Here is a 16550-nt window from a genome sequence, read left to right as displayed (position 1 = left end):
GATCAGTGCACACGTGAGAGTATCGATGAGTAACAGAAAGAGTGTATTAGTGGATACGCATACACATGAGAGTCTGTGTAAGTGTACACCCGTGACCCTGGGAGTAACAGGATGAGTGTGTGGATCAGTGCACACGTGAGAGTATCGATGAGTAACAGAAAGAGTGTATTAGTGGATACGCATACACATGGGAGTCTGTGTAAGTGTACACCCGTGACCCTGGGAGTAACAGGATGAGTGTGTGGATCAGTGCACACGTGAGAGTATCGATGAGTAACAGAAAGAGTGTATTAGTGGATACGCATACACATGGGAGTCTGTGTAAGTGTACACCCGTGACCCTGGGAGTAACAGTATGAGTGTGTGGATCAGTGCACACGTGAGAGTATCGATGAGTAACAGAAAGAGTGTATTAGTGGATACGCATACACATGAGAGTCTGTGTAAGTGTACACCCGTGACCCTGGGAGTAACAGGATGAGTGTGTGGATCAGTGCACACGTGAGAGTATCGATGAGTAACAGAAAGAGTGTATTAGTGGATACGCATACACATGGGAGTCTGTGTAAGTGTACACCCGTGACCCTGGGAGTAACAGTATGAGTGTGTGGATCAGTGCACACGTGAGAGTATCGATGAGTAACAGAAAGAGTGTATTAGTGGATACGCATACACATGAGAGTCTGTGTAAGTGTACACCCGTGACCCTGGGAGTAACAGGATGAGTGTGTGGATCAGTGCACACGTGAGAGTATCGATGAGTAACAGAAAGAGTGTATTAGTGGATACGCATACACATGGGAGTCTGTGTAAGTGTACACCCGTGACCCTGGGAGTAACAGGATGAGTGTGTGGATCAGTGCACACGTGAGAGTATCGATGAGTAACAGAAAGAGTGTATTAGTGGATACGCATACACATGGGAGTCTGTGTAAGTGTACACCCGTGACCCTGGGAGTAACAGTATGAGTGTGTGGATCAGTGCACACGTGAGAGTATCGATGAGTAACAGAAAGAGTGTATTAGTGGATACGCATACACATGAGAGTCTGTGTAAGTGTACACCCGTGACCCTGGGAGTAACAGGATGAGTGTGTGGATCAGTGCACACGTGAGAGTATCGATGAGTAACAGAAAGAGTGTATTAGTGGATACGCATACACATGGGAGTCTCTGTAAGTGTACACCCGTGACCCTGGGAGTAACAGTATGAGTGTGTGGATCAGTGCACACGTGAGAGTATCGATGAGTAACAGAAAGAGTGTATTAGTGGATACGCATACACATGAGAGTATGTGTAAGTGTACACCCGTGACCCTGGGAGTAACAGGATGAGTGTGTGGATCAGTGCACACGTGAGAGTATCGATGAGTAACAGAAAGAGTGTATTAGTGGGTACGCATACACATGGGAGTCTGTGTAAGTGTACACCCGTGACCCTGGGAGTAACAGGATGAGTGTGTGGATCAGTGCACACGTGTGGGTTTCTGTGAGTACGCGAGTACGTTTGTGCACCACACTGCGTCTCTCAGCACAACTCACATTTCCCCCGCCCCGCCGGTACCTGGAGTCGAGCGCAGGCTCCGCCGCCGGCCACCTTCCGCTTCCGCCTGAAGGGCTCCCACCCACCACAGAGAGAGGAAGGCGCTCATCTCTGACGTCATCAAGCAGCGACCAAGGGACTCCGGTAACTGAGCAACGCAGAGCTGGGGAGCGGCGAGCAGGTGAGAAGCCAGCGACATCTAGCGGCGGTGAGGATGTGCGCAGCTGCGGCACCCGGGGTCCTCCGCTCCCTCTCTCCCCCTTACCTGCCAGGACACCGCTCCCTCTCCTCACCTGCGTCCCACGGGGCCCTCCCCGCCAGCACAGCGCTCCCTCTCCTCACCTCACCTGCAGCCCACGGGGTTCTCTCCGCTCACCTGCGGCACACGGGGCCCTCCCCGCCAGCACAGCGCTCCCTCTCCTCACCTCACCTGCAGCCCACGGGGTTCTCTCCGCTCCCTCACCTGCGGCACACGGGGCCCTCTCTCCCCTCACCTGTGGCACACGGGGCCCTCTCTCTCTCTCCGCTCACCTGCAGCCCATGGGGTTCTCTGGCCCTCCCCGGCAGCATACCGGGCTCTCTCTCTCTTTGTTCCCGGTACTACCCAGGGTCCTCTCCCCCTTCCCTCACCTGCAGCACACAGGGCCACCTCTCCTTCCCTCCCCTGATAGTTTTCTAGCTCTGGGTTCTCGTTACCTGTAAAACCAGGTGGGTTTTCGCAGCATGCACGCATTACAGCAGTCCTTGTCACTGCAGGATTAGGGGGTAACAGGTACAGGCAGCTGAATGCCAAAGGACGATTCCCTGCAAATAGAAACTAAACTTAATGACTTCCTAGAAGTATCTCCTCCAACTCTAACTTGAACGGGCCTGTTAATGATTTAACCAAAGAAACACGTTGCCTATTAGCCCAAAACTGTCATCTTTGTGGTTGCAGTTGTTGCATCCTAATACCAGGGTGACTGCCCGCCCCTTATCAGACTCCGTGAAAACAAAATCCTGACCATCAGGAAAGCCACATTGATAAATACTGAGGAAACTGTTCTCCTTTGTATAATTGTAAATCTGAACAAGAGCACTCTTTTTGTAGCAATTTACTCAATTTAATGGACAAACTAATGCTACTTCAGCATTTTAGGGAATACATAGTTGGTAAATTAATTATTAATACACTTTAATAATACAGAAGCAAAACTATCTTTCCATCCACGTAAGATTCAAGAAGGGTGATGGTCCAAGCAGGCATGAAGTAGCATAAGAATATAAGAATTGCCATGCTGGGTCAGTCCAAGGTCTATCGAACCCAGCATCTTGTCTTCGATGGCCAATCTGGGTCACCAGTACCTGGCAGATCCCATAAAGTAGATCTAATTCCTGTTTCCTGTACGTACCCAGATCAGTCCAGACTCCTGGGTTTTGCCTCCCCACCAGCAGATGGAGACAGACGTTTTGACTGACACTGCCCTATACCCTGAGGTGCCACCTACAGTCTGTCAGTATTTCTCTGTCTCCAGCAGATGGTGAAGGTACAAGTCTGGAGTTAGTAAAAAAAAAAAAGTAGAAAGAGGGTCACTAGTTTTAGTGACAGATAGGGTAGTTAGGTTTTTTTTCCTTTGCCTTAAAAAAAAAAAAAAAAAAGGTGAAGTTGTTGGAGCCTCCCAGGACCCGCAGGGACCATCCCCCCTGGTATTCGAGGCAGAGGGTGCTAGGGGTTGAGGACCCTGGTGCTTCCGACTGCATTGGGTGATACCAGGGAGCCAGGCTCACTCACTCCCAAAGGACAGGACCTGAGCCTTCAGATTTGCAGTAAAAAAAAAAAAAAAAAAGTTTGTGCAGAGCCTTAGCGCCGCTGCGACCTTGCTTATTGTCTGCCGCAGGCTGTGCTGCTTTCAGTCGACCGGTCCCAGAGTTCCCTGTCATGCTGTGTGTGTGGCGATGTGCGCGCATTTCCCGGGATGGGCTCTGCTCGGCATGTCTCCCGGGCGGGGCTGGGGGGGCCTGCTCAGGAGGCACCGGGGGTGTCTGTGTAGGTTCGCGCAGAGTGCCTGCCGGACTCGGACGATTGCGGCTCGCCCCGCCAGATGCGTTCCCGCTGAGCGTGGGAACGGACGCCATTTTGTAGGCTTTTTGTGCGGCGGCACACACCGCGGAGGGAGAAGGAAGTTCTCCCCATCCTTTATCCCTGCAGCGGGCAGTCTCCGGGGGGGGGCATGCCGCTGGAAGGGTCCACGCTGCCGGTGGAGGAGAGCCCCAAGGGGGCTTCAGACTCCTCCTCCTCCTCATTTTGGGGCCGATGCAATACAGTGTGCTCACACAAGGCACTGTTTAACCTGCTGTCAGACGCAGGCTAAATAGACGCTAATCCACCCCCTAATGCAATAGGGGGATTAGTGTGTATTTAATGCGCGTCCGCGCAGTGAATGAGCTAGTGCTCATCACATGCAAATGCACGTGAATGAGGCTATTACTCATTCACTCCGCATTCAAAAAAATAAATGTGCGCCCCAGATGCACATTTATCGCTCAGATAGTAACGCCTGCCTGGAGCACGTAGAAGAAGTACCGAAAAGCAGAAAAAACTGCTTTTCGGTACTTCTTCAATAAAAAAACCAAAACAAAACACCTCGGCAGACAGACGCCGGTAAACTCTGCCAGTAATGAAAACGGATGCCGATGCTGTTACTGGCAGACGGCCGGTTATGAAAACCGATGCCGAGTTTACAGCCGTTGGTCTTCATAATTGGCAGCCACCGCAGGGTCGCGTGAGCACGGAGGTGCTAAGGTCGCACAAGTGACCCTAGCGCCTCCTTGCTAGCACGACCCCCTAATTTGCATATTGCATGGCGCCCTCCTTGCAGGCACCATGCGTGCGCTAAGAAAGCAGGCGCTGAAAAGTCAGCGCGCGCTTTCCGCAAAATTTATTGCATTGGTCCCTTTCCTTAGATTTTACTTTACTACTGCACAAGACATTCAAGGCTGGAAGGTCCGCGAAGAGGCAGTCGGCAAGTAGTTCAGTTCTGCAGGTGGCCAAATCGGGCAAAAAGGGCTCTAAGAGGACTTTTGGAGGGGGCAGAAGGCTAAGCGCCCCCTTTGGACCACTTCGTCTCACCCGGTGGCGGACTCCGACGAGGTTTCGGAACCGGAGGAGCAGGATCTCGGGACCCGCCCAAGATCCTTTTTCCAGTCAGAGCCCTCAGGTAGAGCGAGATGACCCTAAGGTGCTCCGTCTCTTCAGGAGGGATGAGTTGGGACTCCTTATCCCCGTGCTTCTGCAAGAATTAGGCATTGACTGCCCTCCGGAAGATTCAAGGATGGGGTCCATCGATCTGGTTGTGGTGGGTCTTTGAGGTCCGGCCAGGTCTTTTCCCTTTCATCTTTCGGTCACGGACTTGTTTCAGGAGTGGGAAACTCCGGATTTGGGCCTGAAAGTCAGCAAAGCCATGGATAAGCTTTATCCCTTGCCAGAATAAGCCCTGGACCTCCTCCGAGTTCCTAAGGTGGATGCAGTGGTGTCCGCTGTTACTAAGAAGACCACAATTCCGGTGACAGGGGAGACTGCCCTCAAGGATCTCTAGGATCGTAAGCTGGAAGTCCTGCTCAAGAAGATTTTTTAGTTGTCTGCCCTCGGAGTACGGGCTGCCATGTGGAGCAATTTTTCTTAAGGACAGGTCTTTGCTGGATGCTGCAATTGCAGAGTAACGCTTCTCTGTCTGAGGAGGAGGTTGTTCAAGCAGAGCAGCTTGAGGCTGCTGTGGCCTACAGTGCGGATGCCCTTTATAAGAACATGCCAGACTGGGTCAGACCAAGGGTCCATCAAGCCCAGCATCCTGTTTCCAACAGTGGCCAATCCAGGCCATAAGAACCTGGCAAGTACCCAAACACTAAGTCTATTCCATGTTACCATTGCTAGTAATAGTGGTGGTTATTATCTAAGTCAACTTAATTAATAGCAGGTAGTGGACTTCTCCTCCAAGAACTTATCCAATCCTTTTTTAAACACAGCTATACTAACTGCACTAACCACATCCTCTGGCAACAAATTCCAGAGTTTAATTGTGCGTTGAGTGAAAAAGAACTTTCTCCGATTAGTTTTAAATGTGCCCCATGCTAACTTCATAGAGTGCCCCCTAGAATTTCTATTATCTGAAAGAGTAAATAACTGATTCACATTTACCTGTTCTAGACCTCTCATGATTTTAAAGACTTCTATCATATTCCCCCTCAGTCACCTCTTCTCCAAGCTAAAAAGTCCTAACCTCTTTAGTCTTTCCTCATAGGGGAGCTGTTCCATCCCCTTTATCATCTTGGTCGCCCTTCTCTGTACCTTCTCCATTGCAACTATTATCTTTTTTGAGATGTGGCGACCAGAATTGTACACAGTATTCAAGGTGCGGTCTCACCATGGAGGGATACAGAGGCATTATGACATTTTCCGTTTTATTCATCATTCCTTTTCTAATAATTCCCAACATTCTGTTTGCTTTTTTGACTGCCGCAGCACACTGAGCCGACGATTTCAATGTGTTATCCACTATGACGCCTAGATCTCTTTCTTGGGTTGTAGCACCTAATATGGAACCCAACATTGTGTAACTACAGCAAGGGTTATTTTTCCCTATATGCATCACCTTGCACTTATCCACATTAAATTTCATCTGCCATTTGGATGCCCAATTTTCCAGTCTCACAAGGTCTTCCTGCAATTTATCACAATCTGCTTGTGATTTAACTACTGTGAACAATTTTGTATCATCTGCAAATTTGATTACCTCACTTGTCGTATTTCTTTCCAGATCATTTATAAATATATTGAACAGTAAGGGTCCCAATACAGATCCCTGAGGCACTCCACTGCCCACTCCCTTCCACTGAGAAAATTGTCCATTTAATCCTACTCTCTGTTTCCTGTCTTTTAGCCAGTTTGCAATCCAGGAAAGGACATCGCCACCTATCCCATGACTTTTTACTTTTCCTAGAAGCCTCTCATGAGGAACCTTGTCAAACGCCTTCTGAAAATCCAAATACACTACATCTACCGGTTCACCTTTATTTTCATGTTTATTAACTCCTTCAAAAAAGTGAAGCAGATTTGTGAGGCAAGACTTGCCCTGGGTAAAGCCATGCTGACTTTGTTCCATTAAACCATGACTTTCTGAAAAATGAAATTTCAGATCTATTAGTAAAAATTTGTAACATCATTAAAACCATCCATTGTACCTGAAGACTGGAGGATAGCAAATGTAACCCCAATATTTAAAAAGGGCTCCAGGGGCGATCCGGGAAACTACAGACCGGTTAGCCTGACTTCAGTGCCAGGAAAATTAGTGGAAAGTGTTCTAAACATCAAAATCACAGAACATATAGAAAGACATGGTTTAATGGAACAAAGTCAGTATGGCTTTACCCAGGGCAAGTCTTGCCTCACAAATCTGCTTCACTTTTTTGAAGGAGTTAATAAACATGTGGATAAAGGTGAATTGGTAGATGTAGTGTACTTGGATTTATGAAGGCCTCCTGAACTGGTTTCTGTGACTTTGGTGCAATCCAATAGTATTTCAGAAGTTCCCATCCCTCCTCATACGGTACAGTGAGGGCCTTCTACATCCCAAACCTGCAGACTTTGGTATGGATGATGAAAGCCATCAGTATCATCTATGCAGTTTCCCTTTGAAGTAAAGAATTTTCTTCTTGCTTCAAGGAAAAGCTCTACCAGCAAGTCTTACAACTTTGAATATTAAAGATTTTCTGTCTGGTGCTCACGTTTTGCTCAAGATCCCTTTAACTGTCCTATCACCTTTTTACTCCAGAATCTTCTAAACTTGTCTGATTCTGGCTTGAAGATGAACTCCATCACACTTCACCGTAATCCTATAGCCACGCACCATTACAAATATGGTGCTGCTGTCGCTCATCAACCCATAGCTGCTAAACTCATGAAAGGCCTCCAGAAAAGGATTCCCTCTTCCTTGGGATCAAAATGCAATTCTTCATCAGCTGGTGAAGCCACTGATCAAACCGCTGGTCTTGGAAAGGTTTATTTTTAATGGCAGTTTCCTCTGCCTGAAGAGGAATTGGCTTGCAAGCCCTGGTCGTATACACTCCTTATCTTTAGTATTGAAAACTCATTCTAAATTTCTCCCAAAAATGGTTTCCCAAGTCCATCTAAATCAATCCACTGTATTGCCAACATTTTTTCTGAGTCCTCACTCCCAGAAGGGTGAGCAGGCTCTCCACATGTTGGACTGCTGAAGAGCACTACAATTGTTTATTTCTTTTATCCCAGTTAACATTGTGTCTGTCACTGTCCGATGTCTCTGCTCCGCCCACCTTACCTCGTTGGCGACTCTCTCTGGGGTTGATGGAAGGCTAGCTGCTGCGGTGTCTCCAGGCCGTCCTCCTCCAGCGTTCCCGGACCGGCTCGATGCTGCAAGCCACCATGTTGACCAGATGCCTAAGGGCATGCGCGCGCGGCCCGACTGATGTACCGGCGTTGGCGCGAACCTCAGGGGCGTCCCCCTGAGATGATGTCATCAGCTCCAGATATTTAAGGTCTCAGTTTTCGCTAACAAGATGAGTTAGCAAGGGGATTCGCTACCTCCGAGTATCATTGCGGATGGGATTCGCTCTCCGCAAACCTTGCTACTCTGCCTCCTCGGACTTCACTAGAGGTACCCGCTCCTTGGGGGCCTCGCTCTCTCTTTTTCTTTTCAGGTCGCAGTCCGGAACCGGTACTCGCTCCTCGAGGGCCCACGTCCCGGACTTGCTCCTGAATACCACTTCTGCTAAGAAGTCATCGCTGCTTACAACATTAGTGAGTTTCCATCTATCTCTCAGAGCTTTCCCTGGGACCAGGTACTCGCTCCTCGAGGGCCTAATGCATACCAACTCCTGGGCTGCCTTAAGAGACTATTGTGTGAGTGTTACCATCAAGGACTTGTCCCAGAACTCTGCATATCCTGCCTACTCACTATATTTCAGTTTCTCTACAGCTCAGCCACCTTGGGATCGCTGTTCCAGTACCTGAGGGACTACAGCCCAGCAGGCGTGTCTCCTACACTAAGCCTGACCAGTGGTCCCTCTCGGGAGCTTCCCCGAGGGCGTAGTCACCTGCCACCAGCCCAAGGATCCACCCACAGCTATTCTAAATAATAACAGATTGCTATCTCTCAGCTTTAACAACAGAGCTCTAATAACAGTTAAGAAGGGGTTTTCAGTCACAAAGACGACTCTGTCAAGTTGGATCTCTGATTGCAGATCAGAATAAGGTTGATGCCCATCAGATTAGGGCTACAGCAGCTTCCTTAACAGATTAGAGTTGCAGGGCTGCTACTTGGTCTTCCATTTATATTTTCGCTGCTTGTTGCAGCCCAGCAAGACAGCAGTTTTGGTCAAGCAGTTCTGCCATGCTTAATTACTTCAATTCTTCTCTCCATCCTCTGGTTTTAAATACAAGTTGCAGTAATCTTTTGGAATGCAATTAGTACAATCCTAAATAATCCTCAGCATGGGAGGCCCCCCCCCCCTTGTATAGTCCACAGAGAGAGCCAAGCTGCTTACCTATAACAGGTGTTCTCCGCCTCTCCTTAGAGATGCTAGCGAGACTCATGTTGGGGAAGGTCCACCGAGGACAAGTCTCCCAGGGCTACTGCCCAGGAGGGAAGGGTTAGGCCTGCCATCATAGTTGGCGATTCAATTATTAGAAATGTAGATAGCAGGGTGGCTGGTGGACGTGAGGACCCGCCTGGTAACTTGCCTGCCTGGTGCGAAGGTGGCAGACCTCACGCGCCACCTAGATAGGATTATAGACAGTGCTGGGGAGGAGCCGGCTGTCGTGGTACATGTGGGCACCAACGACATAGGAAAGTGTGGGAGAGAGGTTCTGGAAGCCAAATTTAGGATATTAGGTCGGAAGCTAAAATCCAGAACCTCCAGGGTGGCATTCTCTGAAATGCTTCCTGTTCCACGTGCAGGACCCCAGAGGCAGGCAGAGCTCCAGAGTTTCAATGCGTGGATGAGACGATGGTGTAGGGAAGAGGGATTCAGCTTTGTAAGGAACTGGGGAAACTTTTGGGGAAAGGGGAGACTTTTCCGAAAGGATGGGCTCCACCTTAACCAGAGTGGAACCAAGCTGCTGGCACTAACTTTCAAAAAGGAGATAGAGCATCTTTTAAACTAGAACAAAGGGGAAAGCCGACAGTCACTCAGCAGTGCATGGTTCGGAGAAATGTATCCTTGAAGGATACTAATGAAACAGGAGAGTTAGGGCATCCCAACAGAGAGGTTCCATTAAAAGCAAATATAGTCCATATGCCTATATGTAAAAAATCACCAAAACTAATGATTTCCGAATTATCCCAAACAACTGAAAAGCAGGTTGTTAAAACAAACAAAAAACACACTTTGAAATGTCTATATGCCAATGCCAGAAGTCTAAGAAGTAAGATGGGAGAGTTAGAGTGTATAGCAGCAAATGATGAGATTGACATAATTGGCATCACAGAAACTTGGTGGAAGGAGGATAACCAATGGGACAGTGCTATATCAGGGTACAAATTATATCGCAATGATAGGGAGGATCAACTTGGTGGGGGTGTGGCACTTTATGTCCGGGAGGGTATAGAGTCCAACAGGCTAAAGATCATACAAGAGACTAAATGCTCAGTAGAATCTATATGGGTAGAAATCCCATGTGTGTTGGGTAAGAGTATAGTGATAGGAGTATACTACCGTCCACCTGGACAAAATGGTCAGACAGATGATGAAATGCTAAGAGAAATCAGGGAAGCAAACCAATTTGGCAGTGCAATAATAATGGGAGATTTCAATTACCCCAATATTGACTGGGTAAATGTAACATCAGGACTTGCTAGAGATATAAAGTTCCTGGATGTAATAAATGATTGTTTCATGGAGCAATTGGTTCAGGAACCAACAAGAGAGGGAGCTATTTTAGATTTAATTCTTAGTGGAACACAGGATTTGGTGAGAGAGGTAACGGTGGTGGGGCCACTTGGCAACAGTGATCATAACATGATCAAATTTAAACTAATAACTGGTAGGGGGACAATAAGTAAATCTGCAGTTCCCTGTACGTACCTGGATCAGTCCAGACAGTGGGTTATGTCCCCAATCCAGCAGATGGAGTCAGCCAAAGCTTTGAGGGGGCGTCACCATAAGTAGAACTACCCCCTCTGCAGGAGTTCAGTATCTTCTGACTCCAGCAGATGCGAGTAGGGAATTTGGAGTGCTCCCAATTCAGCATAAGCTTTTAACTTTGTCTTTGACAGATTTTTCTTGGGCTATTGCCTATTTATTTTGAATCAGGTTTGAATCAAGTTTCTTTAAAAAAAAAAAAAAAAAATAAATATTTGATTGGGTTAATTAACTAATTGAGGGGTTCAGCTTTGGGGAGGCGTGGCTTACCCTCTGTTTGTGTCTTCTCTTTTCTATTCTACAGACGGGGTAAGTTGGTGTTTCTTTTGCCTTTCAGCTCCCCAAAAACCCCTGGTACCTCGCGGAGAGGCCGGCAGCACCGGCCTCTCCGCGCTTGCCACACTGACAGCGGCCATCTTGAGCGCCTCGTGGGCGGCTCGAGAAGGCAGGCAGGCAGGTTTTTGTTTTTGGCGGGTAGTGCGGCCAGGAGGGCCCCCCCGCGCCGTCTTACTCCTCACGTCGGCGGGCAGTGCAGGCCATCGGGCCCCCCCGCGGCGGCAGCGTTTCGACTCGCGGGACCCCGAGCCTCACTTTTTTATTCTTTTTGTGAACTTTCGTTTTTCGCGGTTTTTTCGGCGATACGATGCCGCGGCCGACGCGCTGCGCGGCTTGCGGCGAACCGGGGTCCCGCATCTCCAGGGAGGGCATCTGTGCCCGGTGCCTTCCCGGGGGGGAAGGCACCTCACAGCCCGTCGCCGATTTCTCTTTTCTCGCTCCTCTGCCCGGGCGCCGGGGGCGGGCCCCTCCCCCAGGCCTGGCGGGAACGGCGGCCATCTTGAACACTCGGCGCCCCGAAGTATCTCAGGAGAGGTCGACTGACAGGGAGTCGGAGCCGGATTCGCCCCCGACCTTGCTGCCGGAGCAAGGCCCGCAGGGGCGGGAGAGCGCAGACGTGCCCCCCTCCAGAGCCCCCGCGGCGAGACCGGGGTTTTCCCCGGAGTTTGTCCTGCTTATGCACACGGCATACCTGCAGGGTCTGGATGCACCGGTGGACCCCCCCCCTGCCAAGACATGCCGGACCTCGCCTGCGGCTCAGGCCCCCCCCGTTGCGGCGGGAGCGGGGGCCCCGCGCCTTCCCGCACGTGCTCGGGTTTCGCCAGCGACAGGGGGAGCGGCGCCGGACCCAGTGGACACTGATCCGGACGTCATGGATCTGGGGCAAGGGGACGCCACGACGGAGGGGGACGACCCGCGTACGCTGCGCCTCTTCCAGAGGGAAGAGCTGGACGAGCTCATTCCACGCATCATTCAGGAGCTGGATCTGGATCCGCCGCCTGACCCGCCTGCTCCAGTAGCGCCGGCGGTGGTCACATCCTCGAAGAAAGGAGATCCGGTCCTGGCGGCCCTGCGCCCGAGGGCGCGGGCTTTTCCCATTCACGACTCGTTCCTGCAGCTCCTCACGAGGGAATGGGATACCCCCGAAGCGTCTCTGAAGGTGGGTCGTGCCATGGAACGGCTGTACCCGCTACCACAAGACTTCCTGGATCTCATCAAGGTTCCGAGAGTTGACTCCGCAGTCTCGGCGGTCACAAAGAGGACGACAATACCGGTGACAGGGGGCACGGCCTTGCGGGATACGCAAGATCGCAAATTGGAGATCTTCCTGAAAAGAGTCTTCGAGGTCTCCGCGCTGGGTATGAGAGCAGCGATGTGCAGTTCACTCGCCCAGCGGGCAAGCCTCCTGTGGGTTCAACAACTTCTCACCTCCCAGGACCTGCCAGCGGCGGAGGCCGCCCAGGCGGACAGGTTAGAAGCTGCAGTGGCGTACGGGGCGGATGCCTCGTATGACCTGTTCCACGTCCAGGCAAGGGCTATGGTCTCGGTGGTGGCGGCCAGGCGGCTGCTGTGGCTTCGCAATTGGGCGGCAGATACGTCTTCCAAGTCGAGTCTGGGCTCCCTGCCCTTCAGGGGTAAGTTCCTCTTTGGGGAAGATCTGGACCAGCTCATCAAGTCGCTGGGGGAAAATGCGGTTCACCGCCTCCCGGAGGATAGATATCGCCCTTCCCGGGCGTTCGCTTCGTCCCGGACTAGAGCCAGAGCGCAGCGGCGTTACAGGAACTACAGGCCGGGGGGCTCCAGGCCGCCCGCTCCCCGGTCCCAGCCCTGGTCGCGCTCCTTTCGCGGCCGCAGGCCCGTGCGCCCCGCTCTCGGGACATGTAACCCCTCCCCCAAGTCCTCACAATGATGCCAGAGGCGCCCACTCCGCCGTCCCCAGGATCGGGGGGCGGCTGAAGTTTTTCTACAGGGAGTGGGCGCGGATTACCTCAGACCAGTGGGTCTTGGACACCGTAAAGCAGGGTTACGCATTGGAATTTGTCCGGCCACTGAACAGTCGTTTCGTATTTTCCCCTTGTGGCTCGGCCCTCAAGCGGCAAGCGGTTCAGTCAACGCTGAACAGGCTTCAGGAGATAGGCGCTATTGCGCCCGTGCCCTTCGGAGAGGTGGGCTTGGGCCACTATTCAATCTACTTCGTTGTGCCAAAGAAGGACGGGTCCTTTCGGCCCATTCTGGATCTCAAGGAGGTCAACAAGTCCCTTCGAGTGCTCCGTTTTCGCATGGAAACGCTGCGGTCGGTGATCGCAGCAGTGCATCGGGGGGAGTTCCTTGCCTCCTTGGACCTCACGGAGGCTTACTTACACATCCCCATTCGGCCGGATCATCATCGTCTTCTGCGATTCAAGATACTGGACCAGCACTTCCAGTTCATAGCTCTCCCGTTCGGACTGGCGACGGCACCACGTACCTTCACCAAGATCATGATAGTCGTGGCTGCGGCTCTCCGGAGGGAGGGTATCCTGGTTCATCCCTATCTAGACGATTGGCTCATTCGCGCGAAGTCGTTCACCCAAGGCCAGGCAGCCGTGTCCAGGGTGGTACAGTTCCTGCATTCCCTGGGATGGGTGGTGAACTTTTCCAAGAGCTCCCTCGTACCCTCACAGCGCTTGGATTTCTTGGGGGCGACCTTCGACACCCGGCTGGGCAAGGTCTTCTTGCGACAGGACAAAGCGCTCTCTTTGCGGGATCACATACGACGATTCTCTGCGTTACTGGAACCCACCTCCTGGGATTACCTGCAACTCCTGGGGGTGATGGGATCCACCATCGATATGGTCCCCTGGGCGTTTGCGCATTTCCGGCCCTTACAGTGGGCGCTCCTCTCCCGTTGGAAGCCGGTATCGCAGGACTACCAGATGATTCTGCCACTTCCTCAGAAGGCCAGGGACAGTCTGGACTGGTGGTTGGATCCGGCGAACCTAGCCCGAGGCGTGTCCCTCGACTTACCGGATTGGGTGGTGGTAACCACCGATGCCAGTCTAGCGGGCTGGGGCGCGGTCTGCGATCGCAGCGCCACGCAAGGAACGTGGTCGGCGGTGGAGGCGACGTGGTCCATCAACCGTCTGGAGACCAGGGCGGTCAGGCTCGCCCTGCGGCACTTTCTCCCGCTCCTTCGAAACCGGGAAGTCAGAGTGCTATCGGACAACGCGACCACCGTGGCCTACATAAATCGCCAAGGAGGCACGCGCAGCCCACAGGTCGCGCTGGAAGCAGCGCTGCTCATGCAATGGGCGGAGCGTCATCTCGTCCGGCTGGCAGCGTCACACATCGCCGGAGTGGACAATGTTCAAGCGGACTTCCTCAGTCGCCAACGGCTGGATCCCGGGGAGTGGTCTCTGTCCGACGAGGCGATGCAGCTCCTCGTCCATCGGTGGGGGGCCCCCCACCTAGATCTGATGGCATCCGCTCTAAACGCCAAGGCTCCCCGCTTCTTCAGCCGGCGAAGAGAACGCGGTGCGGAGGGGGTGGACGCCCTGGCACTCCCATGGCCGGCACATCTGCTGCTCTACGCATTTCCGCCGTGGCCCCTAGTGGGACGGATGCTCCGCAGAATAGAAGGGCATCCGGGGGCTGTGATCTTCGTCGTCCCGGAATGGCCCAGGCGACCCTGGTTCGCGGACCTGCTGCAGCTGGTGGTCGACGGCCCGATCAGGCTGGGGCACCTCCCCTTCCTCTTACACCAGGGCCCGGTATTTTTCGAGCAGGCAGAACTCTTCTGTCTTGCGGCCTGGCTTTTGAGAGGCGACGCCTCCGGCGCAGGGGCTACCCGGAGGCGGTAATATCCACGTTGCTGCGGGCGCGCAAGACGTCCACGTCGGTGGCCTACGTTCGCGTCTGGAAGGTGTTCGAGCTGTGGTGCGCCAGCCAGGACACCAGCCCCACGACGGCTTCGGTCCCTCAGATCCTTCAGTTCCTGCAAGACTGGGTGGACAAGGGACTAGCCTACAACTCGGTGAGAGTCCAAGTTGCCGCTCTTGGTTCGTTGTTGCGTGATGGAGGTTCTCTCTTGCAGCACACGGACATTGCTCGGTTCCTCAAGGGTGTCAAGCACCTCCGGCCTCCGCTACGGGATCCTTGTCCCTCCTGGAGTCTCAACCTGGTGCTGCGCACTGCGACACTCAAGGATCTCACTCTCAAGGCGGTATTTCTGGTGGCGATCTGTTCCGCTCGGCGTATATCAGAGCTACAAGCGCTGTCGTGCAGGGAACCCTACCTCCGGTTCTCCGACTCTGGGGTCTCGATCCGCACCGTTCCTTCCTTCCTACCGAAGGTGGTCTCTGCTTTTCATGTGAACCAGACGGTGGAGTTGCCGTCCTTCTCCGCCTACGAGCCGAAGGCTCTCCGACTCTTGGATGTTCAACGCACGCTGCGTATATATCTGGAGGCTACCAACGAGTTCCGGACTTCCGACCATCTGTTTGTCCTTTGGTCCGGTCCGAAGAAAGGCTCCCAGGCCTCCAAGACAACCATTGCGAGATGGCTGAAGGCGGGTATTGCCGCTTCCTATGTTGGGGCGGGGCGGACGCCTCCGCCTGGCATTGTAGCGCATTCTACAAGGTCTCAGGCGGCCTCCTGGGCGGAGGTTCGCTCGGTCTCATCCCAGGAGATCTGTCGGGCGGCTACCTGGAAGTCGTTGCACACGTTCGCGAGGCATTACCGCCTACACCTCGCCTCTTCAGTCACGGGACATTTTGGTGAACAGGTTCTCCGAGCAGGCCTCGCAGGACCCCACCCGATTTAGGGAAGCTTGGGTACATCCCACGGTCTGGACTGATCCAGGTACGTACAGGGAAAAGAAAATTATTACTCACCTGCTAATTTTCGTTCCTGTAGTACCATGGATCAGTCCAGACGCCCACCGCTCTTGGGTTTCTACTCCTGCTTCACCTTGCTCGTGGGAACGGTAAGGGTATCTGTACTTCACCACTTGTCAGTTTTTCACTGTTGTCCCAGCGCCTCACAAGTTGAATTGTTGTCTCTGCAGCCTCCTACACGTTGTAGGACGCCCATTGTTAGTCTGTTGTTACAGTTCCATGGCTGGTTGTTGCCAATTTTCTATAAACTTGATTCAATGAGGGGGTTCGGGTTTTTCTACTCGGGCTTTGATATACTCGATACTGAACTCCTGCAGAGGGGGTAGTTCTACTTATGGTGACGCCCCCTCAAAGCTTTGGCTGACTCCATCTGCTGGATTGGGGACATAACCCACGGTCTGGACTGATCCATGGTACTACAGGAACGAAAATTAGCAGGTGAGTAATAATTTTCTTCTCTAACACTAAACTTTCAAAAGGGAAACTTTGATAAAATGAGGAAAATAGTCAGAAAAAAACTGAAAGGTGCAGCTGCAAAGGTTAAAAGTGTTCAACAGGCTTGGACATTGTTTAAAAATACAATCCTAGAGGCGCAGTCCATATGTATTCCACGCATTAAGAAAGGTGGAAGGAAGGCAAAACGA

At 52.1% G+C, this 16550-nt stretch overlaps 2 protein-coding genes across 5 annotated transcripts in view; one reads left to right on the top strand and one right to left on the bottom strand.

The window, feature by feature from the left end:
- STK16 (serine/threonine kinase 16) overlaps window positions 1-2355 on the bottom strand; it is a 162495-nt gene extending 160140 nt beyond the window's left edge. For 2 of the 4 annotated variants that reach the window (XM_029604987.1, XM_029604990.1), the window contains exon 1: window positions 1565-1695. The gene's annotated coding sequence lies outside the window, so the exon portion shown is untranslated. Of the gene's footprint in view, window positions 1-1542; window positions 1696-2239 lie in introns of those variants that run through there. The other 2 variants (XM_029604988.1, XM_029604989.1) reach the window with 2 other exon arrangements.
- The window catches only part of LOC115093349 (beta-galactosidase-like), a 207773-nt gene continuing 192743 nt past the window's right edge, over window positions 1521-16550 (top strand). The window contains exon 1 of the mRNA XM_029604976.1: window positions 1521-1724. The gene's annotated coding sequence lies outside the window, so the exon portion shown is untranslated. The remainder of the gene's footprint in view (window positions 1725-16550) is intronic.

This window comes from Rhinatrema bivittatum, chromosome 6 (assembly GCF_901001135.1).
Source record: "Rhinatrema bivittatum chromosome 6, aRhiBiv1.1, whole genome shotgun sequence".
NCBI lineage: Eukaryota > Metazoa > Chordata > Amphibia > Gymnophiona > Rhinatrematidae > Rhinatrema > Rhinatrema bivittatum.
Note: the sequence above shows the minus strand (reverse complement) of the source record. Positions and strands in the feature narration are given on the sequence as shown.